Consider the following 27,503-nt stretch of genomic DNA (forward strand, 5'->3'; position numbering starts at 1 on the left):
TCTGATGGGACCAAAATTGAGCTTGCTTTGCCATTAGACTAAACACCATGCACAATACCAAAAACACACTATCTGCACCATGAGGCATGGTGGTGGCAGCATCGTTCTATGGGTATGTTTCTCTGCAGCAGGCTCTGGTAAGTTTGTGAGGGTAGATTGTAAAATGAATAAAATCCAGAGAAATCTGGGAGGAAAACCTGATGCAGGATCCAATAACCTGCTCCTTGGGAGATGTTTTTTTTTTCCATCCTTAACCAAAAGCCAAAGCTAAACAGGAATGGCAGAAAAACAATAATGTTAACTTCCTGAAGTGGCTGAGTCAGAGTCCAGATCTCAATCCAAGTGTGAGTTTGTGGCTGGACTTGAAAGAGCCACTGGCGCCCCCATGGAATCTGATAGAGCTTAGGCAGCTTTGCAAAGAAGAATTGGGGGAAAATGGCAGGGTCCAGATGTGCAAAACTGGTAGAGCCCTGTCCATGCAGACTAAATGCTGTCATGGCTACTAAATACTAACTTAAACGGGGTGCATACTTATGTGAGCAATTGTTTTGTGTGTAACATTTGTAATTAGTTTAAACCACTTTGCAGAGATCTGTTTTTGATTTGACAATAAAAAGTATTTTTTCTGTTGATCAGTGTCCAAAATGGCAAATTAAATCCATTGTGATTCAACGAAAATAAAATGTGAAAACGTTTAAGGGGTGAATGCAAAAATTTAAATTGGATGAAAGTTGTGTACAGTGCATATAAAACTACCCACATTTTTGGTTTTTGAAGTTTGACGTTTGTATGAAATGTTACATGCTTTAAATAAATTCAATAAAAGTTTAAAAAAAACTACCCACATTTTAAAATATCTATGTCTAGTTTTGTCTCTTCTATTGTATAACATATTTATGTTTACCGTCATAAGCAGTCCATGGCTTTCACCTACTATTTATTTAGTAGATCTCGTCCATACTAATTACTGATTTAAAATGGCTATAAATAAACAAATTAAGCAAATCTAATTATTCAGCCGGTTTTGGTTACAAGGAACCAGAAATAATCCAGCTAACATCAGATGAAAAGCAGGTACCAGCCTTGGACAGAGAGGCAGTCCATCTACGGGTCCTCTTAGATTATTTGGGATTTGGAAAAGTAAGAAATTAGAAGAGAACGTGAAAACTTCACACACATGTAGTGAGCAGAATTAAAGCCAGTAGTCCAAAGATGTCCTAATCCATGTGTCACCATGCCTTCCCATAATAAAAAACGCAATTATAATTACACATATTATATCTATAAAGCACAAAGTATATTTCTTGATGGTACTTCATGTGCAGCTGTGTTTCTCAGGCCACAGACATGAAACTTGGCAGTCAGGTACTTCTCACAATAAATCAGGCTTTTGGCATGTAAGTTTCAGCCTTGCTCCCCATGGTGCAGTGGGGGCTCCTTGGGGTTAGAACAAGTTGCAAGAAATCCAACATTTTGTTCTATCAATGGAGAAACAGTGCCATGACTAGTGTGACGGTTAGCATACTTGCCTATCAGCCAACAAATGTGGATTTGATTTTCACCCAATATATTTAAATTTCTTCCTTAGTCAAGCATTTCCTTCACTATTTTTGTCATGGGCTCAATCCACTCTTAATGTAACAATACTTGCATACTGAATACAGCAATATTTGGGTAATAAAGTTTACCTGGTTCATCTTTTGACTGTCGCATATGATGGGAACTTGCACCTCTATGCATTGACTAATTGAGAATCACTGTCCAAAGGTCCAAATACATTTTGCTATGCAGTAGCTAATCCACGGCCAACTGCAGTAAGTATTGTAGAATACCCCATCATGTTCATACTCAAGACGTTTCAATTACCTGTGTATATGTATTTATATATACTGTGCAGTACATCATACGGTACATGTGCATTTGCTGTAAGCATAAAAATGTTCTTAGTATAAGCTTGTATCACTTGGACCACTTCTGCTAATTCAGCATCGGGTTTGTTAAGGCCTGTTGCTGATTTTCACATTGTGTGTAAGTGACAAGATCAAATCACCCCTCTATTTGGTTTTGGCTATTTTTCAATACTTATCATGGAAGAAATTTGTGCTCTCAATGAAAGGACAGTTTTCTTAATTTCTGGAGTTGACTCAAGAATGCCAAGATATTTTGCAACGGTTTTCTGATCCTCCCCACGCCTGTAAGCATTTCCTGAGATCATTTAAAGTTTCTCTACCTGGCGGTGTGGTGTATTTCCCGAATGTATGGGTGTTGCGAAGTTCACCTAGTTATACTTCTGAAGTTCACTATGCTAGTACACCTTCTGATCCTTAGATAATCCTTTACTTTGACCTAATTCTTTTTGATCTATTTTTATAAAGATTGTATGCACCAATTTCTTTAAGCAATAACTAGAACTTGAACATACTTTCCTTTTAGAAGAGTAAGAATGAAATGTGACAAAACAAGGATCTCATGGTAAAACTAAAATGTTTATTCTGAGCTTTACAAACTCACTATAGTATGTCAGTCAGTCGGTCATTTTCTAACCAGCTTAGTTTTGAACAGGATCATGGGGGTCTGCTGGAGTCTAAGCCAGCTAGCAGAGGGAGCAAGGCAGGAACAAACCCTGGACAGGGTGCCACTCCATCATGGGGCAAACACACAAATACCCCGAACCATACACACAAGCCAATTAAGGATCACAAGTTCACCTAATCTGCATGCCTTTGGACTGTGGGAGAAAACCGGAGCACCTGGAAGAAACCCACGCAGACACAGGGGCGATATGGGAACTCCACCCAGAGATGACCCTGGATGTATAGTATGTGGTCAATCCAATTAATGATCCTCAAGGTCTACAACCAATGCTGGCAGCTCTGGGATCAAAGCTGGAATCAGACCTGGACATAGCACAAGCACTTCTTGGGGCCCATTAATGCACACTTACTCTCACAATTCTTAACAGACCTAAGAAGTGCATAGGTGGAGATATGGGAGAAAAACTACAGTATGTGGAGGAAAATCAGATCAACAGGGAGAATATGCAAACTCAAAACAGACAACATGCATGGCATTCAAAACCAGGATGCTGGATCTCTGATGTAGCATATATATATATTGTGATGGATATTCCGGCCCACACCTCCAGGCCGCCAGGTGGAGCCCTCCCAACAGCATGGAGGTTCCCCGAATTCCAGCAGGGCCTTATGGACCTTGTAGTTTGTATATACAGCCCTGCTGGATACCTTGGGGACCACCGGGAGTCGCTGTAGGGAGGCTGTCGAACTCTTACTTGCCCTATAACCCGGAAGTGCATCATGATCACATGACAAGAAGAAACGACGTGCTTCCGGGTTGAAGAAACGGACTTTTACCCTGACCCGGAAGTAATGAGAACTTGTGGATTGTGGGACAGGAACACCTCCGCGTCAGGGGGTAGAAAAGGACTCTGGGAAAGCCCAGACATTGAGGTGAGCTGGGAGGAAGGGTGGCGAAGTGTCTGGGAGAGGAGGAGTGATTATTGTGCTTTATTATTGATTATTGGTATTTGTATGTGTAGTGTAGAGTGGAGGGTGCTTAGTGTACAGTATTATCATAAAAATAAAAAGTCTTGACTTTTACCTGGTGTTTGGCGTGGTACCTGAGGGTTCGAGAGGTCGATAACAGCCTCAACTGTTACAATATATATATATATATATATATATATATATATATATATATATATATATATATATATATATAGTTGTGCTTGAAAGTTAGTGAACCCTTTGGAATTTTCTATATTTCTGCATAAATATGACCTAAAACATCATCAGATTTTCACTCAAATCCTAAAAGTAGATAAAGAGAAACCAGTTAAACAAATGAGACAAAAATATTATACTTGGTCATTTATTTATTAAGGAAAATGATCGAATATTACATATTTGTGAATTGCAAAAGTATGTGAACCTTTGCTTTCAGTATCTGGTGTGACCCCAACCCACCCCCCTTTTGCAGCAATAACTAAACGTTTCTGGTAACTGTTGATCAGTCCTGCACACCGGCTTTTAGCCCATTCCTCCGTACAGAACAGCTTCAACTCTGGGATGTTGGTGGGTTTCCTCAAATTAACTGCTCGCTTCAGGTCCTTCCACAACATTTCGATTGGATTAAGGTCAGGACTTTGACTTGGCCATTCCAAAACATTAACTTTATTCTTCTTTAACTATTCTTTGGTAGAACAACTTGGGTGCTTAGGGTCGTTGTCTTGCTGCATGACAAACATTCTCTTGAGATTCAGTTCATGGACAGATGTCCTGACATTTTCCTTTCGAATTCTCTGATATAATTCAAAATTCATTGTTCCATCAATGAAGGCAAGCCGTCCTGGACCAGATGCAGCAAAATAGGCCCGAACCATGATACTACCACCACCATGTTTCACAGATGGGATAAGGTTCTTATGCTGGAATGCAGTGTTTTCTTTTCTCCAAACATAACACTTTTCATTTAAACCAAAAATTTCTATTTTGGTCTCATCCATCCACAAAACATTCTTCCAATAACCTTCTGGTTTGCCCACATGATCTTCAGCAAACTGCAGATGAGCAGCAATGTTTTTTTTGGAGAGCAGTGGCTTTCTCCTTGTAACTCTGCCATGCACACCATTGTTGTTCAGTGTTCTCCTGATGGTGGACTCATGAACCTTCAAACTAACTGCTAATCCTGGAGGTTCACATACTTTTGCCACTCACAAATATGTAATATTTGATCATTTTCCTTAATAAATAAATGACTAAGTATAATATTTTTTTCCCATTTATTTAACTGGTTTCTCTTTATCTACTTTTAGGACTTGAGTGAAAATCTGATGATGTTTTAGGTCATATTTATGCAGAAATATAGAAAATTCTAAAGGGTTCACAAACCTTCAAGCACAACTGTATATATACTCATATATATATATATAATGTATGTAAATTATATATATATATATATATATATATATATATATATAGTATATATATATATATGTATATATATATATATATATATATATATATATATATATATATATATATATATATATATATATATATTAAGGCTGCTGATTAATCACGTTAACGTGTTCAATTAATGCATTAAACATTCCTGTGATTAGCTTTTTTAATGCAGAACCTAAATGCATTTATTTAATCTGGTTAATCTGACTGTGTTTCGAACCTCGGTACTGAAGCAGCACCAAATTAATCCAAGTCTGTTAATAATAGTAGCAGGTCTCCAGGGTTAGCTCCACTTGATCATTTTGTATGAAGATAAACACCCTGAAAGAAAATGCCCGACTGTGAAGATGAACCACTGATGCCTCACTCCTCCCTCGCAAAGTTAGTTGTTGAACTTGAGCAACAAGCAGACATTGACATTGGTCCGTTACAGTGGTGGAAGCTACAGGAGGACAAACACCCAGTCCTTGCTAAGTTAGCTAAAAAATATTTCACATGCCCGGCCAGTACTGTTCCTTGCAGTGTTGGGGGTAACGTGTTAAAAATTATGTGAGTTGCGTTGTCATATTACTTTTTAAAGTAATGAGTAACTTAATTGCAATACTTATTTTATTCAAGGAAACATTCCATCATTACATTAAAAAAACAGATAAGCGGAAGCTTACTCCCACTAGTGAAAAAAAATTATAATGATGATTATCATTGTTATTATTACTGTGTTATTTTACTGAAGCACTTGCCCTTTTGTGACTGCAACATCAGGCACGCAGATGTTCTGGTCATCTTATTACAACTAGTAAGGAAAAGGTAAAACACAGGCATTGTGTCCAGTCAAGTGATAAGAACCAAAGAAAAGTTTTAGGTATAATCTTGCATGTGCTTCTGGGTCCACGTAATGAGCCCAGTTTAGGGGCACAGGTCACCAGTGGCCATCAGCAGCTCTGGGTGAAAGGCTAGAAGCAGATGTCCTGTAGGGTATGCCACTTGTTTGCAGAGTTCAGTCACACAGCCAATCAAAAAAGAGTGTGCTGTGTGCAATCCAGTAACAGAAACTGATTCATAAAGTGTCAATTGAGTTTAAATAAAGTAATTTGCTTAAATTTGTTGAAACTGTGTAATTGTGTAGCCAGTGAACAGATCTTGTAAAATCTGGGGCCCATGTTGGTGATGGAAAAAGAAGAAGGATGTTGAGATGGAAGGATGAAACATATTTTCTTAACTGAGAAGTACTTGATCACTAAATTTAAATAAAAATAAGCTATATTGGAGTTTATGTTTGTCTGTATTCAATGCTAGAAATGACACCATAATAAATAAGAAAGGCTTAAAATAAGGAGAACTAAGAACTGCATAATAAAATCAATAGCATTGAACTCTGCTTTACATTATTATCTTGATCTGGAATGGAGTAGCAATGCATTTTACAGTAATCTTTTTAACTTTGTTTAAGGAAATCAATCTTTTTAAATAAAGTAGGTTTCATATCTCTACTAGAAGGAAAAGTAACACAAAAATAACAAACTGTAATGCATTACTTGTTATAAGTATCTACTATATAATATATTTAGTTACTTTTTTGTCAGTAATGAGTATTGTAACTAAGTTAATTTATATATATTGTGACTTCAAGCAAAACATGCTGAGCAAGTAAAATGTGTTTAGCTGGAGTCCATCCAATAGGAAGCTTTTACCTGCAATGGAGCCCCAAACCCCTGACATAACTAAGCTGACACAAGTTGAAATAATTAACACAATACCTCTTTACATGGTCTTTTCGCACGGCACAACAGAGCACAGCACAATCTTTTCTCTTTCTCTTTCCATTCCACTCCTCCCAGGTGAGTGTTGTCCTTCTCTCCCGACTCTAACTATCCGGGGAAAGTAGAGGGCTCCGTTTAAAATACAACCCAAAAGGACTTCTGGTGCCAAACCATTATCTCTGATAATTATCAAATATCATTATTTGATAATGATAGACAGTCCTTCCCTGTATTTCCCTTTTGACTAAGATATCCGTCCATCCAGATGGGGAGTCTTATTCAGGTAAAGCACCTTCTTCTCTATTGGCCAGGATGTCTGTCTGTCCCCTTGGGGCCTACCGTCTGGGTAAGAAACCTTCTCCTCTCCTGGTCGGGATGTCCGTCCTTCCTGAGTAGCACTTACACCCTTTAAAGATTCTCTCCAAGTGCCGTGGAGCTCCATGTTTCTTTTCTGTTTCCAATGCATCTATAAAGATTGTGATCACCAAGGTTGTCATCAAAATTGGTAAAGCTGTTGATTGTACTACCAGAATACGTCTAGTGGCTCAACAAAATGTCTACAAGTAACAGGAAAATAGTTGGTTGATTTCATGTGCCTATTAAGTGACATACACATGGAATTAAGGCATTATAATGCTTCTAGTTGGAATTAAATGCATTTCTTCTTGTGGATGGCACAAATTTCAGGATTAAACACACATACACAAATATATATATATCCATCCATTGTCCTGCGGTGGGTTGGCACCCTGCCCAGGATTATTTCCTGCCTTGTGCCCTGTGTTGGCTGGGATTGGCTCCAGCAGACCCCCATGACCCAGGAACCAATCCCGGGCAGGGTGCCAACCCACCACAGTATATATATATACAGTGATCCCTTGCTATATCGCGCTTTGCCTTTCGCGGCTTCACTCTATCGCGGATTTTATATGTAAGCATATTTAAATATATATCGCGGATTTTTTGCTGGTTCGCGGATTTCTGAGGACAATGGGTCTTTTAATTTCTGGTACATGCTTCCTCAGTTGGTTTGCCCAGTTGATTTCATACAAGGGACGCTATTGGCAGATGGCTGAGAAGCTACCCAACTTACTTTCTCTCTCTATCTCTCTTGCGCTGACGTAGGGGGGTGTGAGCAGGGGGGCTGTTCGCACACCTAGACGATAGGGACGCTCGTCTAAAAATGCTGAAAGATTATCTTCACGTTGCTACCTTCTGTGTGCAGCTGCTTCCTGAAGCGACATGCTGCACAGTGCTTCGCATACTTAAAAGCTCAAAGGGCACGTATTGATTTTTGACTTTGTTTTTCTCTGGCTCTCTCTCTCTCCCTGCTCCTGATGGAGGGGGTGTGAGCTGCCGCCTTCAACAGCTTTGTACCGGCGGTGCTTCGCATACTTAAAAGCCAAACAGCCCTATTGATTTTTGACTGCTTGCTTTGTTCTCTCTCTCTCTCTCTCTCTCTCTCTCTCTCTCTCTCTCTCTCTCTCTCTCTCTCTCTCTCTCTCTCTCTCTCCCTGCTCCTGACCGAGGGGGTGTGAGCTGCCGCCTTCAACAGCTTTGTGCCGCGGTGCTTCGCATACTTAAAAGCCAAACAGCCCTATTGATTTGTTTGCTAGAGATTGTTTTCTCTATCTATGTGACATTCTGTGCACCTGACATGTACTCCTTTGAAGAGGAAGATATGTTTGCATTCTTTTAATTGTGAGACAGAACTGTCATCTCTGTCTTGTCATGGAGCACAGTTTAAACTTTTGAAAAAGAGACAAAAGTGTTTGCAGTGTTTGAATAACGTTCCTGTCTCTCTACAACCTCCTGTGTTTCTGCGCAAATTTGTGACCCAAGCATGACAATATAAAAATAACCATATAAACATATGGTTTCTACTTCGCGGATTTTCTTATTTCGCGGGTTGCTCTGGAACGCAACCCCCGCGATGGAGGAGGGATTACTGTATATATATATACAGTATATATATGTAAAATGCAGGATACAAAGATGTGCACAACAGTACCCATACAGATAAGAAAGTATCCATCCATCCATCTTCCAACCCGCTGAATCCGAACACAGGGTCACGGGGGTCTGCTGGAGCCAATCCCAGCCAACACAGGGCACAAGGCAGGGAACCAATCCCGGGCAGGGTGCCAACCCACCGCAGGACACACACAAACACACCCACACACCAAGCACGCACTAGGGCCAATTTAGGATTGCCAATCCACCTAACCTGCATGTCTTTGGACTGTGGGAGGAAACCGGAGTGCCCGGAGGAAACCCACGCAGACACGGGGAGAACATGCAAACTCCACGCAGGGTGGCCCCAGGAAGCGAACCCGGGTCTCCTAACTGCGAGGCAGCAGCGCTACCACTGCGCCACCGTGCCGCCCTAAGAAAGTATTCATAAAAGTAATTTCATAATAACAAAACTAATTTGTTTCTGAAAAACATTTCAGTTTTGTAAAAAATTATAATACCTGATTCTTGAACAGGAAGAGATAATACAAGCACAAACCATGACGAATGAAAACGGTTCTGTTGTTAATGCATTCATCTTTTCAGTTTTTTTCAACTCTTTTCATGAATCAATAAGTAGTACCTTTTCAGAATTTTCTATCCATGTTATTGCCTTTAAGCTCTTGAAGTTAACTCTGAATGGCTGGTGCCAATCAGCTCTGCCAGCATAACCCTGTCCAAGCTAGTGAACACGTTAGAGTTGAGGGTAAATTACTGCACCTAACCCAATATAAGTAAGAATTCCTATTGCTTTATGTCCTGGACCACTGCCTTCTACCCCTGATGGTCATATCCCCCTATAGCCTTTGGACCAATTTCTTGGAGGACTAAAATGCTCCTCTCAGACTTAGCAGTGTGCTCAGATATCGTTTTTCTTTTCTTAATTCTTGGGATAAGCAGGTGAGAAGAGGAAAGCTCTGATTGGCTGGTTGGTAACTTTTGGTAAATTGTTCAGATAGGCGAGAATGTGGCTGCACATGTGAGTGTGTCCTGAAATGGACCAGCACTCTATCCAAGGCTGGTTTCTGTCTTGTGTCCAATGCTTCAAGGGTAGACAATCTCATTCTTCACAAACCAGATTTAGAAAATGAATGAATGAATGGTGACATTAATAAGTTCCATACAACATATTCATACTAAATTAAGGGATACACAATTGAAACCTTTACTGAATTAAGTGTTTTGAATAAGTAAATGATCTGGAACCTCTACAACAATTCTGAGGAAGCCAATCATTCCAGCCTGCAGTCCAACAGTCTATACAATGTGCCGTGTGGTTAATCCTTTTTCTGTCACTTTCTGATTTGTTTAATAGGACATTTTGATCCTGAGACTTATACTTTAAAAGATGACTTCAGCTGCTTATCTACAGTATATATATAATTCACTAAGTCCATGGCAAGCAAGACACACGCAAGACATGGTAAGCAAGACGCACATAAGACAGAACCACGCCCGCCAACTTACAGAGTCCCACCCACCAACAATTCACTAAGCAGCCGACCATGGCACGCACGACAGAGCCCCACATAACAACTCTAACACTCCTCTCACGTCCTTTACCTTCACATTGTTTTCCTTTTATTTCTGATCCCGTTCAACAACTATATGGCGACATCGACTTCTCAACTGTGACTCTGGAACAACTCAGTATGCGAGCTATATTAAGTGTCACCAATGAAGACTCGCTACACCGTAATGAACAAGTACTGAAACTTATCCCTACCGACAAAGTAACTTTCACCAGCGTTGCCCCCATCGTCACAGATGATCCCGCAGATCAAGTTTCATTCCCCGAAGAATTTCTTAACAGTCTTACTCCCACTGGCATGCCTCCGCATAAACTCAAAATTAAAATAGGTTCAGTCGTCATGCTTATCAGAAACCATCCATGGCAAGCAAGACGCATGCAAGACAGCGCCATGCCCGCCAACTCACAGAGCCCCGACCCACTAACAATAATTCACTTACCAGCTGTGCGCACCAATTATTTCCGCATGTGTTCAGTCTCTCCCTGTGCATTCCCTGTGCAGCGAGCGAGCCAGCCAGAGAGAGAGAGAGAGAGAGCGACACACATAGGCGCACGAGAGAGACACACACATACAGGCGTGTGAGAGAGAGACACACACACTCAGGCGCGCGAGAGAGAGACACACACACATATAGGTGCGCAAGAGAGACACACACACACAGGCATGTGAGAGAGACACACACACACAGGCACGCGAGAGAGAGAGACACACACACAGGCGCGTGAGAGTGAGACACACACATACAGGCGCGCGAGAGAGACACACACACACAGGCGCGCTAGAAAGAGACACACACACACAGGCGCGCAAGAGAGACACACACATACAGGTGCGCAAGAGAGACACACACACACAGGCGCGCGAGAGAGAGACACACACAGGTGCACGAGAGAGACAGACACACACACACAGGCGCGCGAGAGACAGACACACACACACAGGCGCGCGAGAGAGAGCGGGCTGGACGCATAAGGCAGAGAAGGCAGTTAAAGAATGCACTGCGCTTGATTTTGTTTTCACTTCTGTTTACAGTGATCGGTTCATAGCATGCATTGTTGCAATGTTACTTTTCTTGGTGGTTTATTACATTGTGGATGTTTCAAATATTCATTTTTTTCCCTGTGCTTAAAACTCATTAAAAAAGTGTGTCTCAACTGTGACTTCGGAACAACTCAGTACAGAGCTATATTAAGCGTCACCAACGAAGACTCGCTACACCGTAATGAACAAGTACTGAAACTTATCCCTACCGACGAAGTAATTTTCACCAGTGTTGCCTCCATCGTCACAGACGATCCCGCAGATCAAGTTTCATTCCCCAAAGAATTTCTTAACAGTCTTACTCCCACTGGCATGCCTCCGCATAAACTCAAAATTAAAATAGGTTCAGTCGTCATGCTTCTCAGAAACCTCATGCCAGCAAGAAGTCTCTGTGATGGCACTAGACGGACTGTTACCAGCATTCACCGCAATGTACTGGAATGTAAAACTATCGCAGCTCCTACCTCACAAACTGTCCTTATTCCCCGGATATCCCTGACCCCATCAGATTCAAATTTGCCTTTTACTTTTACACGCAGACAATTTCCTGTTAGATTGGCCTTTGCAATGACAATTAATAAGGCACAGGGACAAACTTTCAAAACGATATGCCTGTATCTGACAAACCCAGTTTTCAGTCACGGACAATTGTATGTTGCTCTCTCCAGAGTTTCATCTTTTCATTCACTCACAGTCGTATCCTCAATCCCACTCCATCTGGACAACTGTGTCGTTCAGGAAATGTTCACCCATCAATAAATAATTATGCGGTGTATGCTACGCCGTGGGTTGGCTAGTAATATATAATAGTGTTTCTTTATTCTGTTATTGCTAACATGCTTAAGACATTTCAAATCTAAACATTAGCTGTACACAGTAGCCCATTAGATAGATAGATAGATAGATAGATAGATAGATAGATAGATAGATAGATAGATAGATAGATAGATAGATAGATAGATAGATAGATAGATAGATAGATAGATAGATAGATAGATAGATAGATAGATAGATAGATAGATAGATAGATAGATAGATAGATACTTTATTAATCCCAATGGGAAATTCACAAGCAGCATAGCTGCAGAAAAAAGTAAAGGAGAGACCCAAAGTCTGTGCAAGCCACTTTGCCACACAGACAACCGGGTCAGATCTGAATACCTAAGGGATGACAAAGCTGCTCCATGCTTATCATCTTTCCAATCCAGTGATAAATCAGTCTGCAGCTGTCAGCTCCCAACATTGCATGGCTGGATGCGCTTTTGCACGGAGGAGTTGCACAAAGTAATTTTTATAGAATAGGGTAAGGAATGTGTGTTAGGAGAACAGGCACAAAGTGCTGAGCCAGTAAAACATATTTAGCTGGAGCCCATCCAATAGCAAGTCTTTGCCTGCATTCCTTTCTTGCCCTGAGTTAGGCAATAGTTCAGCTCGGGGTAACATTAAACGGTAACTCCTTTCTGCTGTGATACTTCGTAAGTCATAGCTAACTTTAAATATTCCCCACAGATCACTAAGTAATCACTTAGTGTACAAGATAAAATGAATTCAGATGTATTCATGTAAACATTCTTGGAACTCTTTTTTTTTTTTGTTAAAGACTTAATGACTTACAAAAGCCGCTTAGTGAAAAACAAAGCCTATTTTTTTCCTGAGAGCTGAGAAAGTTAGCAAAGCGTAGAGCTGAAGCTGCACTTGAGTCAGTTTGCCACATCAGACATGAAAGTTACTGTACAGCTGCATTTGAGAGGCAGCCCCCAAAGGAGTGAGAGATGGCAAACTAGCGGTTGTGTCTCTAGTAAGGACCATATGTCTGCCTATGTTCATTTTTAAATGGGAATCCTATGAACAGCCAAGCATTGAGAACTTCCATGATGGAGGCTGAAGAACTGTCTGTTGTGTCTGCTTCTCCCCAAGAAGAAGACTGCCCTCTGCAAAGCCAAGATGAAAGTGCCTTCACTTTTGAGAAGATAGTAAATGTCATTGGTCACTTTGGGAGATATCAACAGATCCTTGTTTACTTGCTGTGCCTCCTAGCCATTCCCAATGGGTGGCACTCACTCTGCCAGGTATTTGTGAGTGCCACCCCAGACTTCCATTGTTCGGTAAGTTGAAAACATACACATTGTGTGAAGTGCCTCATTGTTTTTCCTTTCCTTGTCTTCTTTGCTTGTTGTTGCTGGTGTGTTTTAAGTTGTAGGCAGTATGATGATCATTAGCCTTCCATGTGAAGTTTATGAGAAGTCAAGCAAAATGACACTTTTTATTGGCTAACTAGAAAGATTACAATATGCCAGCTTTCAAGGCAACTCAGGCCCCTTCTTCGGGCAAGATGGGGCATGAGCTGCCGCGAAAGCTTACATATTGTAATCTTTCTAGTTAGCCAATAAAAGGTGTCATTTTGCTTCTCATCTCACAGAGAAGTTTGTCATGGCCTAGATTTTATCTCTTGTTAATTTTAGGCAGCCCCTTTTTCTCCTTTATACTTGAATTATTTTATCTGTTATCAAGCCTTAATTAATTCATTTTGGATTCATGGTAGCTGGAACCTTACCTGGCAGCGTGAGGCAGGAACAAACAGTCCTGGCTCAATAGTATGTGACACCCTTAGACTATGTTGGTTACCCCCTTGTAGATTAGAGCATGTTCACGTTTGTATATGAAACTGTGAAATCAGAGAGTGCTCCCCTTGGAGATCAAGGTACATTCATATTTACACTAGCTGTTGACATCTAAGTAATCAATGTAATACATGGGTTAGTCTATTTGGTCTAGAACAATAACGTCTACACGATCTCTTTCTCTCACAGTGACATTTTACTCATCGAATAGAGCTGCTCATTTTTGTCACTTCTTCTTGGCATTGCTGGTCAACCTGATCACTCTTATAATTAAAGTGATATGCTGGGAAAATATAACAGTGGTCGCTATTTTAATTCTTCCATTGTTCACCACGTGAAGTTATCAGCTATTAACATTACCTCATTCATATTAGCTATTAACATTACCTCATTCATATTAGCTATTAACATTACCTCATTCATATCAGCTATTAACATTACCTCATTCACAAGAAAGCCGCTACCATGCTGGACAACAGCATAGGCCAGCAAGACCATTTTTCTTATTTTTAGACCCTTATTGGTTATTTTTATTATCATGTTTGAGTTTTTTTTTTTTTTTACTCTTCTTCTACATGTTTTGCCTATTTTTTTTAATTTGTCTTCCTAACCCTAGCAACTGATTGGACACACAGATACATACACAGACACTGGCCCTTTTATTAGGATAGATAAGCTGATTTCCGTCCAACCATTTTTTGTTGGATTTATTTGACATGGGTGGCATGGTGGTGCAGTGGTAGCACTGCTGCCTCGCAGTTAGGAGACCCAGGTTCACTTCCCGGGTCCTCCCTGCGTGGAGTTTGCATGTTCTCCTCGTGTCTGTGTGGGTTTCCTCCGGGCGCTCTGGTTTCCTCCCACAGTCCAAAGACATGCAGGTTAGGTGGATTAGCGATTCTAAATTGGCCCTAATGTGTGCTTGTGTGTGTCCTGCGGTAGGTTGGCACCCTGCCCGGGATTGGTTCCTGCCTTGTGCCCTGTGTTGGCTGGGATTAGCTCCAGCAGACCCCCGTGACCCTGTGTTCGGATTCAGCGGGTTGGAAAATGGATGGATGTATTTGGCATTAACATTTGCAGTGCACCATCCATTGGAATGTATTAATTAAATTCATTGCATTTTTCATTTCAACAGGTGGTATATCACAAATATTAGCACTGGTTTTGTCACCTAATAGGGAAATCCTGACTACGCCGCCTAGTTTAGGTTATAGGCACTAGGACCCCTGCAGGAAGATAAATTCTGTTCACCCTATTATTCCCCGTTTGGTTCGAAATCTGGCACCCAGGCACAAGCAATAACACTACAGCAAACCGATCAAACCCTTTACAAGATGATTTATTTAAAACATTAAAATAATTAAAAAGCATTAAGTAAAATTTCCCTTTTGTCTAATTCTTTTATTTTTTAAAACTTTGTAGTCCCCAAAACAGTCAATCACCCCTGTAGTCTTTAGCCTAATCCTACAGCCACCAGAGATTCCTGAAGACCTGATGTTCCTGTCGTCCACTTGAAGATCGTCCTCTTCTCAAGGATAAAATTGTGATATAAAAGGAAGGATGCGTCTAAACAGTTGAATCAGAGCCGCCAGTACTTGATCGAATGAGGTGATGATTTACCACTATCTGTGACTCGGCCACCAGGATTTTAATAATACTTAACTTTTAGCTCAGCAGCTTTTTGCTCCGACAAGGAAAATCACACCAGTTTCAGCTCACATAGCACTTGGTAACAACCCTCTGAAAATCCAGTTTGCTTTGCTGGCTCCCTTGTAGCCACTGCTACCTCTTCTACGACATTTTGAAACCGTTTCTTTTTTCCAATTCTTTTTTTTTCCTTTCCTTTCTTTCCCCTCTCTACTTCAAAGAGTCCCCCTTTTTCTTTGTTAACTGCACCCACTTCAATCCAGTTCCCACCCAATTAGATACAATTTCAAAACACATGAAAAATACCCAATTAATTAAATACAATTACAAACAAGTAAAATTAATTAACTAAGTGCTTAATCAAAGAAAGAGCAAATCTACTTACTCAAACAATTAAATATACTTGAAAAATAACAAAGAATCCCCCATGCATTCTAATACCATGACACTTTTAAAAATTTTATACCAAATGGCTTATAACGGAGGCATAACACTCAGAGGGACACATAAATATGCAGACATGCACACCGACATTTGTTCTTTTATTAAGGTGGTTCTGGTGCTCATATTTGTGTTGTCCTTTATTAGTTACATGCAATGTGCTAAAATTACATTCAATAGAGTTCTGCGGAATGATTTTTACTTCAGGACCAGAAGATAAAACGAGAAAAACATGGAGTACGTAACTGGGTCAAAACCAATGAGACAAACCAATCTTTGGACAAGCCAGAAATGTGAGACCAGAATCAGAATTGTAAACCAGAAAGTACATTATACCATCAAGAATGAAATTACCAAAAAGTGCACATTAAGTCTTTAGATTTATCCAAACGTGGCAATCAAAACAGAGCATATGACCCTTTATAGGGTCGCACGAATAATATCATGCAAGTGCGCTCCCAGGAACTTCTGGGAGGTTGTCTCAGCAATAATTGACACAAAAATCACCAAGGTGGCACCGTCTAGCAATATTCAAAATGGTGCCGTGATAATATGTTAAAAAATTACACCTTAATCAGGAACAAGGTTAGGACAAAACAAATGTTTGATGTGTATTCCTCAACCTTAGAAGGCCCCATAACAGACACTGAGAAGTCCTAAAAAAATCCTAAGATTAATAAAAATTGGATTTGTCTTGGCACCCCCAAATCATGGTGCCTCTAGGCCAGTGCCTACTCAGCCTTAGCCTATGGCTGGCCCTAGGCAGAAAAACAACTTTGGACATGAGACAAGTTCATCACTCACACTTACACTTACTCAAACTCGGCCTGTCTAGGGTTGCTAATATGGCACAATATGCACATTTTTGGGATGTGGGAGGAAAGCCATGCAGAAACTGTAAGCAGATTGACAACTCTGGACAGAAAGTACTCATGAAGGATTTGGTGTATATTTTTGCATTATGTAATACTGTAATGTCATACTGTAATCATATATTGCTTCAGCACAGATAAAGACCTTAGTGAATGGGGCTTTGAGGGTAAAAATGTGTTGTATAATGATGTTGGGAGAAAAACCCTTGTAAAAAATAATCTGAACAGAGGAATTACACAAAATCGAAACATATTTGGTCAAAAGTAAACGTAATAAGTCGTAATGGATTGAAAATGTTTCCTTAGTTACACAACCAATATTTTGAAAATCCAAAGCATGGACACTCACTGTTGCAAACCACCATCTTTAATAGCAATAACATGATGACATAAGATGTTCAGTGATGAGCAACAAATGCTGTCATTAAGAATAACATGGTTATGAACGTAAAGACTAATCACAAAATGGTGATGGCCCTAATAAACTTAACAAACAAAGTAAGGCACTAAAATATGGAAGATTATGCTATTCAAAATAAATGCAATCCAACAAATTAAATGTTGAAATGTAATGCATATATGGGCGGCACAGTGGCGCAGTGGGTAGCGCTGCTGCCTCGCAGTTGGGAGACCTGGGGACCCGGGTTCTCCCTGTGTCTGTGTGGGTTTCCTCCGGGCGCTCCGGTTTCCTCCCACAGTCCAAAGACATGCTGGTTAGGTGGATTGGCGATTCTAAATTGGCCCTAGTGTGTGCTTGGTGTGTGGGTGTGTTTGTGTGTGTCCTGCGGTGGGTTGGCACCCTGCCCAGGGTTGGTTCCTGCCTTGTACCCTGTGTTGGCTTGGATTGGCTCCAGCAGACCCCCGTGACTCTGTAGTTAGGATATAGCGGGTTGGATAATGGATGGATGGATGTAATGCATATGCACCTGGATAGATAGATAGATAGATAGATAGATAGATAGATAGATAGATAGATAGATAGATAGATAGATAGATAGATAGATAGATAGATAGATAGATAGTGTAACAGATAGCGGGCGCTATCGCTCCCTTGAACCCTTGTTCGAGACGCCAGACACCAGATAAAAGTCCAATATGACTTTATTTTATCAATAAACAGTGCACAAAGCACCCTACACTCCACAATACTCATATAAATAAAGAATAATCAATCACTAATCAATCCTCCACTCCCAGACGCGTTGCCACCCTTCCACCCAGCTCAGCTCGACGTCTGGGATTTCCCATAGTCCTTTTATAGTCCTTGACCCGGAAGTGTTTCTCTCTGTCCATGTGATTGTTAACACTTCCGGGTCAGATAAAAACTCCTTTTCTTCAACCCGGAAGTGAATCATTCACTCTGTCGCCGTGACTAATACGCACTTCCGGGTTATAGGTGAAACAAAAGTCTCTGGGCCTTCCTGCAGCGTCCCCTGGAGGTTCCCATGGTATCCAGCAGGGCTGTGATGAAAAACTCCATTGTCCATGATGCCCTGCTGGAACTCAGGGCACCTCTATGTTGCAGGCAGGGCTCCACCTGGCGGCTTGGGGGTATTGGCCGGGATGAACGGCCGGCCATATTCCACAATAGATAGATAGATAGATAGATAGATAGATAGATAGATAGATAGATAGATAGATAGATAGATAGATAGATAGATAGATAGATAGATAGATAGATAGATAGATAGATAGATACTTTATTAATCCCAAGGGGAAATTCACATACTCCAGCAGCAGCATACTGATACAAAAAACAATATTAAATTAAAGAGTAATAAAAATGCAGGTAAAAACAGACAATAACTTTGAATAATGTTAACGTTTACCAAAGGGGTGGAATTGAAGAGTCGCGTAGTTTGGGGGAGGAACGATCTCCTCAGTCTGTCAGTGGAGCAGGACAGTGGCAGCAGTCTGTCGCTGAAGCTGCTCTTCTGTCTAGAGATGACACTGTTTAGTGGATGCAGTGGATTCTCCATAATTGATAGGAGCCTGCTGAGCACCCGTCGCTCCGCCACAGATGTCAAACTGTCCAGCTCCATGCCTACAATAGAGCCTGCTTTCCTCACCAGTTTGTCCAGGTCCATTGTCCAGGCCATCAGTTTGTCCACCATTTAATTTTAGCACAGTTATATTGCATCATAATTAAAAATATTTTAATCAAATTATCAATTGCTTTTCACTACAGCACACCATTTTTGTGTCAGTTCAAAATACTATACAGGAGCATATTACATTTTAATTCATGTCAATAAATTGCTTGTCATGACTAAGAGCAAACAAACATTTTGTACTGTATCCCGCTTAGCAGCTGCTCCAAGTGTATTGCATTTCAATTCAAGACTGTGCATTAAAAGCACCAAAGCTGAATGCAATCAAAATACCAATCAGCATCAAAGAGTGGTATGATGTGAAAATCTGATTTTTTCTCATCAGAATACAGTCATCATATACAGTGTGAAGGTTTTTATAAAAGTGACATATCACCATTTTTTATGCTGATACATTTATTTGACAGCTTTTACTATTATAAACAAAACACAGACCAAGACAATTTATACCGGTATTTTTCTGGATTATCTCCAAGGTTGTCCAAGCTCTTGCTTTTCCATGACACTAACACATCCATCACCACTCAGAAGAAATCATTGTCAAGGTGCTGCAGTCAGGATTTTCTCAACATCACCACTTGTTGCAAATCACTTATCATCCAAGTTCTTTTTTATAGGACCAAAGCAAAGGACGTCACTTGGTGTGAGGTCCAGCCTGTGGGCTGTGAGCTGGAAGGCAAAGTGCCACAACCTTTCACAATTAGCTTTCACAGTGTGTGGCCTGGCATTGTCACACACCACACACCACACACCACTGCCAGTTGGCAATGAATGTTGGATGAAATCAAATCAACTATGCCTCTTTATTTAAGATGTCCTACCATCTTCAAAGTGCTGTATGCAATGGTAAAAATTCATTCTCAATCTCTAGTGACCTTAAACATAACCACATATAAAGTATTGACAACTAGGAATACTGTATGTAGGGAAATCTCACAAACTCTATGTTTATACTGAGAAGACATTTTATGAATGGATTTTGTAAATTATCTAAAGTTATGAGACCTCATGCAAACAGTGCATACTCATAAAAACATTGCATATGCCAGTTTCCACACTCATTTTAAGATGTTTAAAAACTAACCTTGGCGTAAAGCCACGCACATTCACATTCACAGCAGCCTCACACCATACATACACACGTTTCTGCTTGGTTTTACAAACTGATGGCACCCAGCATCAAAGCAGCGCCACACTTTCTGTGATCTTTCTTTTTAACATTCGTATCTATGACACAGGCTTTATCAAATACACTGAAATTACCTAATTATCATTTACAAATTTAAGGCACTTGATTATAATCACTCTGTTATAATATAATGGTGCATGGAATGACCAAACTGTTCCAAATACCACAGCTGCTTTAGCGTTGTTACTCATAGTGCACCACTGAGAATATTTTAACCCATTGTATCTGAGTTTGGAATCACAGCTGCACAGCAGCTGATTGGAAAACTCTGCAGTGGGTTGTGTCAGAAGCACGGATGAATATTGGGATACAGCTTCCAGCCCTGGAAGACATTTATAACACACACTGCAGCCTTAAGGAAGGCCACCAGCATTTGCGTGCATCTCAGCCATGTGCACAGTCTATTTGAACTTCTCCCATCCAGCAATCGACTCAGAGCCTTTCCTGCATGAACCTTGAGACTCAGAAACAGCTTCATCCCAAGAGCTTTTAATTCAAGTGCTCCCAGTAGAACTGTTTGTACTTAGAATTACAATTACCTCACTGTAAACTTGCATTACAGTTGTAATATTGCACAATCTGAGCCACTTTATGAACCATTTGCATCTGTACATGTATATTGTACTTATGCTTTAATTTTGTATATTTTTCACTGTTTTTATCATATTATTATTATTTAACATTTTAAAGGAAACTAAGTTTATGGAGCATATTGAATCTTACTGTATAATGCAATGACAATAAGGAATTCAATTCAATTCAATAAAAGAAAGCGCGTATTTACAGGTGATGATGACTGGCTTCTAAGTTGATTAGATTTTCAAGAGCTATCCCTCTTGGTGCTGTGTGCTGTTGGAATACTAGGAAGAATACTTGATATAATTTTTATGATGAAATGCAGTAAAGTATGTATATTCCATTTACAGATAAATTGATAACTTCATTTAAATAATGTATACTGTTAATAATTAAACATGTGGGGGCACAGTGGCACAATGGTAGCAATAAGCTGCTGCTCCATCTAGGGATTGTTCCTGCCTTGCCCTCTATGTTTGCTGGGACTGGAGTGGCCCTGGATGAATGGATGGATGGATGGATGGATGGATGGATGGATGGATAGAATAATTTAACATGTATAACAAAGATTTTTCATTGTTCCTTAAAGGTTCTGAAGAATCAAAGTTCTACACTTGTGATTTCTTACGCATTTACAAAGATTTTTCCAAATGTCAGTAATTCGTATATCTTTAAACATTTTTATAACTTCTTCAATACCAGAAGAGTTTTCTGGGATAATTTGTTTTGATTCCATTGCATTTTTTTCTTAGTTTCTCTCTTAATAAATTATGTTTTTTGAGCCGCACACACAATTCTCTCTTTTCCTCTTTCACAAATGAAAATATAATCCTCCCGGATTATAAATTTTACAAGATGACTTTTAGCCGGCAACAATTAATTAGGCATTGGAGTACTTGTTCGTTAGCACTCTGTGTTGTTTCTGTTTGATACATTTGTTGTAGTACAAAGTGCTTTTATCTAGTTTTTCTTTCTTTCTTTCTTTCTTTCTTTCTTTCTTTCTTTCTTTCTTTCTTTCTTTCTTTCTTTCTTTCTTTCTTTCTTTCTTTCTTTCTTTCTTTCTTTCTTTCTTATCACATATCTACAGATTACTGAATAAAAGCACATGACCACCACACACAAAGCTCTTTTCATGAACAGCGATATACGGAAATTGCTGTTGGCAAGGGGATCTTTTTTTTCCTCATAAGTCCATATGACTTTAAACCCTGAATTATTTAATTTCTGTACATTCCCAAAATACCCCACAGAAACTACGTCCATTCCTGCAGCTTGTATCAATTAAAACACACGTTGAGAGGCCTATTGCTTTTTTCTTGAAAGCACTAATACCAACAATGTATTGCATTCTTTTCAGTATTTCCCAGAATGGGTGTCACTCATTTCTTCTGCATCGTTTCTTTACTTTTTTTCCAGTCTTAACTTTTTATTTTTCATTTTAAGCTTTCTTGGCTACTCACTTTGATGTGAGTATGGCTGTCTGCTGAGCACCTTAAAGCACTCTGTCATCTGCTGCTGTCATATCAAACGTATGCTGACACTGAGTGAACACTGTGGGACTTGTCTGTCCTCTTGCTGACCTTTGTTCTACAATATTTTTGACTTTAACTGCACTGAAAGCAAATTATACCCAATACACATTCAGATACCTCAGTTTAAGCAAAAATAAGTATTTTTGCTTGTTCAGTATTTTGTTCAAATTACTGATTGTGGAGAATCAGCCTCGACACAGACAGACACGCAGACCAACAATGTCCCAAAATACACACTGTTTATTTTCCTGCTTCATTTACAGCACACACAGTGCACAAAGCACCACAATAATGCTGAGTCCTTTTCTCTCTCTTTACTTTCTTCTCTGTCTTTTCTATATCTTCTCCTGCCGCCTCCACTCCTCTCCCGCAAGCTTTGTCCTCCACCTCCCGACTCTGGCTCCCCGAATGGAGTGAGACGGCCCCTTTTATGTTCCACCCACATGTGCTCCAGGTGCACCCTGATGACTTTCCGGCAGCACTTCCTGGTGTGGCAGAAGTGCTGCAGTCCAGGGTTCCGGGATCATCTAGGCGCCCCAGGTGGTGGCCGCGGTCCCCAACAGGGTTGAGCTTCCAATCTCCAAGTCTGTGGCCCCAATGCAATACAGGTGGGCTGCCTTCTTGCATCCCGGGGAAGATATAGCCCCTCTCCCCATCATTCCCTTCTCCAGGCATCTGATGGGGGCAAGGTCCCCGCTTGCCTGCCACATGATAATATACTGTATTTTCTTTATATAGAACATTTCATGCATTGACTGCAAAGTACTTTACATAAATTACTATATAATTTCCCTTAAAATAATAATAATAAAAATACAAATAGATACTAGTACAAATGGTTCCACTGATATTATATATAAATAATAACACCATTATCATTGGTTTAACAGATATTTTTGGGTTTATGCAATTAGCCGGTTGCCCCCAAATCTTTTTCTTCCATTCTCTGCAGTCCTGGGAAACTTTTCAGGTGAGACTCATACTTTTTTTGTATCTCACCATCAAAGGGGTATTGGAGCAGAACTTTCTAAAGCCACATGGTCTTCCAGATGCCAACTTCCATTAGCCACTTTGTTTTTGACACAAAAGAGGAACAGTAGTCTAACCTCAGGTCACAAAGTGCATAAATATTTAAAAATAAGACCGCGATGGACCAGCACCATGTCCAGGTGCTGTTCCCGCTGTGTGCCTGAGCTGCCCTAGTTAAGAAAATGCACAAATGGATGAATAATAATCAAAAACCACATCATCCAAAATTAAATAAAGTGAACAGAGTAACTTAAAACTTATTAAAGCTATTATCTATGTATTCTATATTATTGTCTTTAATTTATGATGTTGCACTTGGTATGGCCAAATAGCAATAGAGGAGAGATACAGTAAATAAACAGCAGAAAAAGAATCTCAGAGATAATGGACTGCTAAGGATCACAATGTTCAGAAATTTTAAGATGTGTTGACTAAGGCTAAATGGCCACCAAGCCCTACCAGGGATTCTGTAATATAAGACAATATCCAAGTCATTATTTTATTAAAACAAGATGGTCTGATGATGCCATAATAAAATATTGTCCTGACAAGTTCTAATAGACGACTGGAAAACTTTGACAATGATGCAGTGGCACATGGTGCCAGAGCAGGACACCAAGAAAAAGGAGGAGCTTATAACTAGTGATAAGCAAACTCTGTTAAATTCACTTCGCCTGTTTTGTGCCAGAGACGGAAGGGTCTCATGTCTGCCATTAGGTTGCTCTCTTCGGGTAAAATGCCAAGAATGATCTACTTTGACAGTGACAACCTGGAAATTGAAGAAACTTTGGAAGCTAACAGCTCAGAGCAGAACTGACAGAAGAAACTAAAAAAGGAAGGAAAGTCTAAGGAAGGAAAAGAAATTGAATAAACAAGTTCCTGATGAAGAGTGTGAGCCATCAAAACCCAAAAAGAACAGCAAGACCCTGAAGCTATCAGTGGAGATATCAGGTCCAGTAAAGTGGTTTGGTGATCCTATTAGTTATGGAACATCAAAAATGAAGTTAATTTCTCATTCCAGTAAAGAATCAAGCCCCAAAGGTTACTGTGACGTAGAAGACAAGGAAGAAACTCCAGAACAAAAAGAGGGTGTTTTTAGGATTTCTCAAGAAACTGTAAATCTTTTGAAAGCCAGAGGTGTTTCATATTTGTTTGATTTTCAGTCCAAATCTTTTACCTATGTGTATAATGGAAATGATGTGAACCCTCAAGTTTGCACTGGAACTGGGAAAACCTTTTACTTCGCTATTCCTCTGATTGAAAAACTCTAGTCTGATGCCTTGGAAAGAAAAAGTTGGAAGCCCCTAAAGGTTTTGGTTCTCATCCCAACATGAGAGCTGGCTATTCCAGTGGCAAAAAATTTCAAAGTTGCCTCGAAAGCTTGCATAATGTAATCATTCTAGCCAATGAAAGGTGTCATTTTGCTTAACTTCTCACCACATCCATAATGGCTAGCACGGTACAACACTCTAGTACCATCTTCTATGAGACAAAGAAGGAAGCAAATGAATTGGCCATCAACTCCTCAGTTAATCAGGATGCTCAGTCTTTGCATGAAGAGGTTCCACAGAAACAGAGAGAAGTTCCACTAAAGGGGTTCAGAAATCGTTCTTTTGAGGAACTTGTTGCTACAAGTGTGTTGGCTCATCAGCTAGACATTCCAGAGGTCGATTTAGTCATTCAGTGCTCACCACCCAAGGATGCTGAGTTATTCATTCACCCATGTGGTCGCACAGGCAGAGGAGGACACACTGGAAGATGTATCTGCTTTTGCCAGTGCAGGAAGGAAGACCAGCTGTGAATTGTAGAGACAAGAGCTGGAATATCATTCAAACGAGTGGGTGTCCCAACTGAAAATGATATCATCAAAGCTTCCATGCAGTCAGATTTCTGGATGCTCTATCCTCCTCTGTATTTGGTTATTTTCAATCACCCGACAAATTGATAGAGGAGAGAGGGGCTGTTGAAGCCTCAGCAGCTGCTCTTCCACACATTTCTGGATTCTTTGGTTAGTTCAGATGTGGGCGTTGTCACAATGACTCTGCTGTGTTCAAAATGCACAGCCTTAGGTATGCTTAGATGGGCCTTAGGGAACAGTTGGGTGAAGTCGTTGATTCAGTGATTTGTGGAATAAAGTTCTTAAAGGGCAAGACTGGAGTTTGCTTTGATGTTCTAACTGCCAGTGCAAAGACCATGCAGGAATCTTGGAAAGACTCGAAGCGTTTGCAGCTGTGTGTTGCAACTGAGCTTCCTGAACTAGAAGAAGTGAAGCATAGTGGAGATAGAAATTAATGTGGTTTTGGCAGGAAATCTTTCCATGGTGGTGGAAAGAGAAATGACCGGTTTAATAACAAAGGACAACAGAAGAGAAGCTTTGGCAGAGCTTTTACCTACTGAGGTAACCTACTCTAGCCTTTGGAAACTTTGTTTTTCATCTTTAGCATCCTTCCAATATAAGTATAGTCAGCTTTTACCATAGTCTCTTAAATCTTCATTTTGTAAAATATAAAGTATCGGAAGAAACTATGACAATTGCATTGTGATGCAATTGCATTTTAATGTATAGGCCCATTCACTGGAATGAGAAACCTCATTAAAGATGTTTAAAAAATAAAATAAAATAAGATAAATTCACTTTGCCTTGAGTTGAGCAAAAACACAGAATTGTTTGCAAACTTTGCCAAACTCCTCGAAATGCATTGAAGTCAATGGGGGAGGATGACCTGGGCTAGTCTTGACCAGATTATAATGGTGCAATGATCTTTTAAGTGTCCCTAGGAGTTAGGGAAAAGTCTGACAACTATACTGGACTGATTATATGTGATCTGAGCTGAGAGGCAACATTACTAACCACAACATCACCATGCCTCAAACAACAGAAGAGGCAGGCAGAATGAATACCACAAATAAAATACAACAAACCAAGTGATCCAATAAGTGATTAAAGTATAGACAATTGCACTCTGATAGTGGCAATCTTTTGGCACACATTAGCAATGCCTGAGCAGAGTCATCGGACTGGCTTGTTCCATTGTTTAAAGTCCAGGGGTCCAGTCCCAGCATGAATATAATTTTTTGTTTAACATGTATCTGTGCGCACTCGGGTCCCAATCAGGGTGGTTTGTCATTTGGTGGGTAATCAGTGCATGCTCCCAACCTTCTCCTCCTCCTCCTCCACCTGTGCAGATGCTTTGCACTTTCTTATTCCATTACGAATAAAGAAACGCCTGGTAAATAGTAATACATCTTTTGTTTATATTATTTCACCACATGTCCTATGTTTTCTGATGAGGGGAAGGAGGTGGGTGGGCTCTTTTAATGCTGGTTTTGAGGGATTGCTGCATAATTAGCCATGCGGTGCTGCTGTGCAGGGTTTCAGTGTTATATATTGTGACATGTGAGTCCCTGTCTTGCACCCTATAACGCGAAGCTGAGTCTCAGTACTTTAGCAAAACCAGCTTTATTCAGCTTGAAACAGGACCTGCACAATTATTTAATACATTATTTAATGTATTTACCACTCTCCTAAACACAAACACAGCAATCAAGCAGGGTTATGGCCAGGTTAATGGCCAAGTAATAGTGTTCCCTTTATTTACAATATTCCTTGCAACACCCATTGGCAGCAGGCGCTTATAACACGACCACAATCTTTTTGGATTTGCTTTTGCGGCAAGCTGCTCCAGCGCTGGGAACAGTCTTACAGTAGGTGTGTAAGAAACTTCTACGCATGACTGCTACAGCTCTAAAATGTAACGTTGTTCTCACAACGCTTCATGGTGAAGTAGGAAAAAATCTTTGCCTAAGTCAGCGGAACAACGAATTTCCATGGAAATATTCAGAAAAATAAGGTCAGCGGAGAACAAAAGAATATTTTCTGCAAAGAACATTTTGTCAAACCTACTAATAAACTCTGCTTATAACTCTGATAATTATGCACAAATAGCAAAAATTTTATTAAACATGAATGGCTCTCATAAAATTGCATCATGGTTGGAAACAGAATTCTTGCATTTCTTGTATTGTTATTTATAAATGTGCTCAAGTTTCATTGTCTTTGGGTTAGATTAAAGTACTGAATTTGTTTTATCGGTCCTAAGAATTTCACACTTTATGATAAGTTTGCTTTTTCTCCATTTATACTCAGATTTGTGCAGACC

The 27,503-nt window shown here is 40.0% G+C and overlaps 1 pseudogene; it reads left to right on the forward strand.

Moving 5' to 3' along the window:
• Positions 1 to 13,202: 13,202 nt before the first annotated feature.
• Positions 13,203 to 25,715, forward strand: LOC127529973 (nucleolar RNA helicase 2-like; annotated as a pseudogene).
• Positions 25,716 to 27,503: the final 1,788 nt, after the last annotated feature.

Source organism: Erpetoichthys calabaricus, chromosome 12, assembly GCF_900747795.2.
Source record: "Erpetoichthys calabaricus chromosome 12, fErpCal1.3, whole genome shotgun sequence".
Lineage (NCBI taxonomy): Eukaryota > Metazoa > Chordata > Cladistia > Polypteriformes > Polypteridae > Erpetoichthys > Erpetoichthys calabaricus.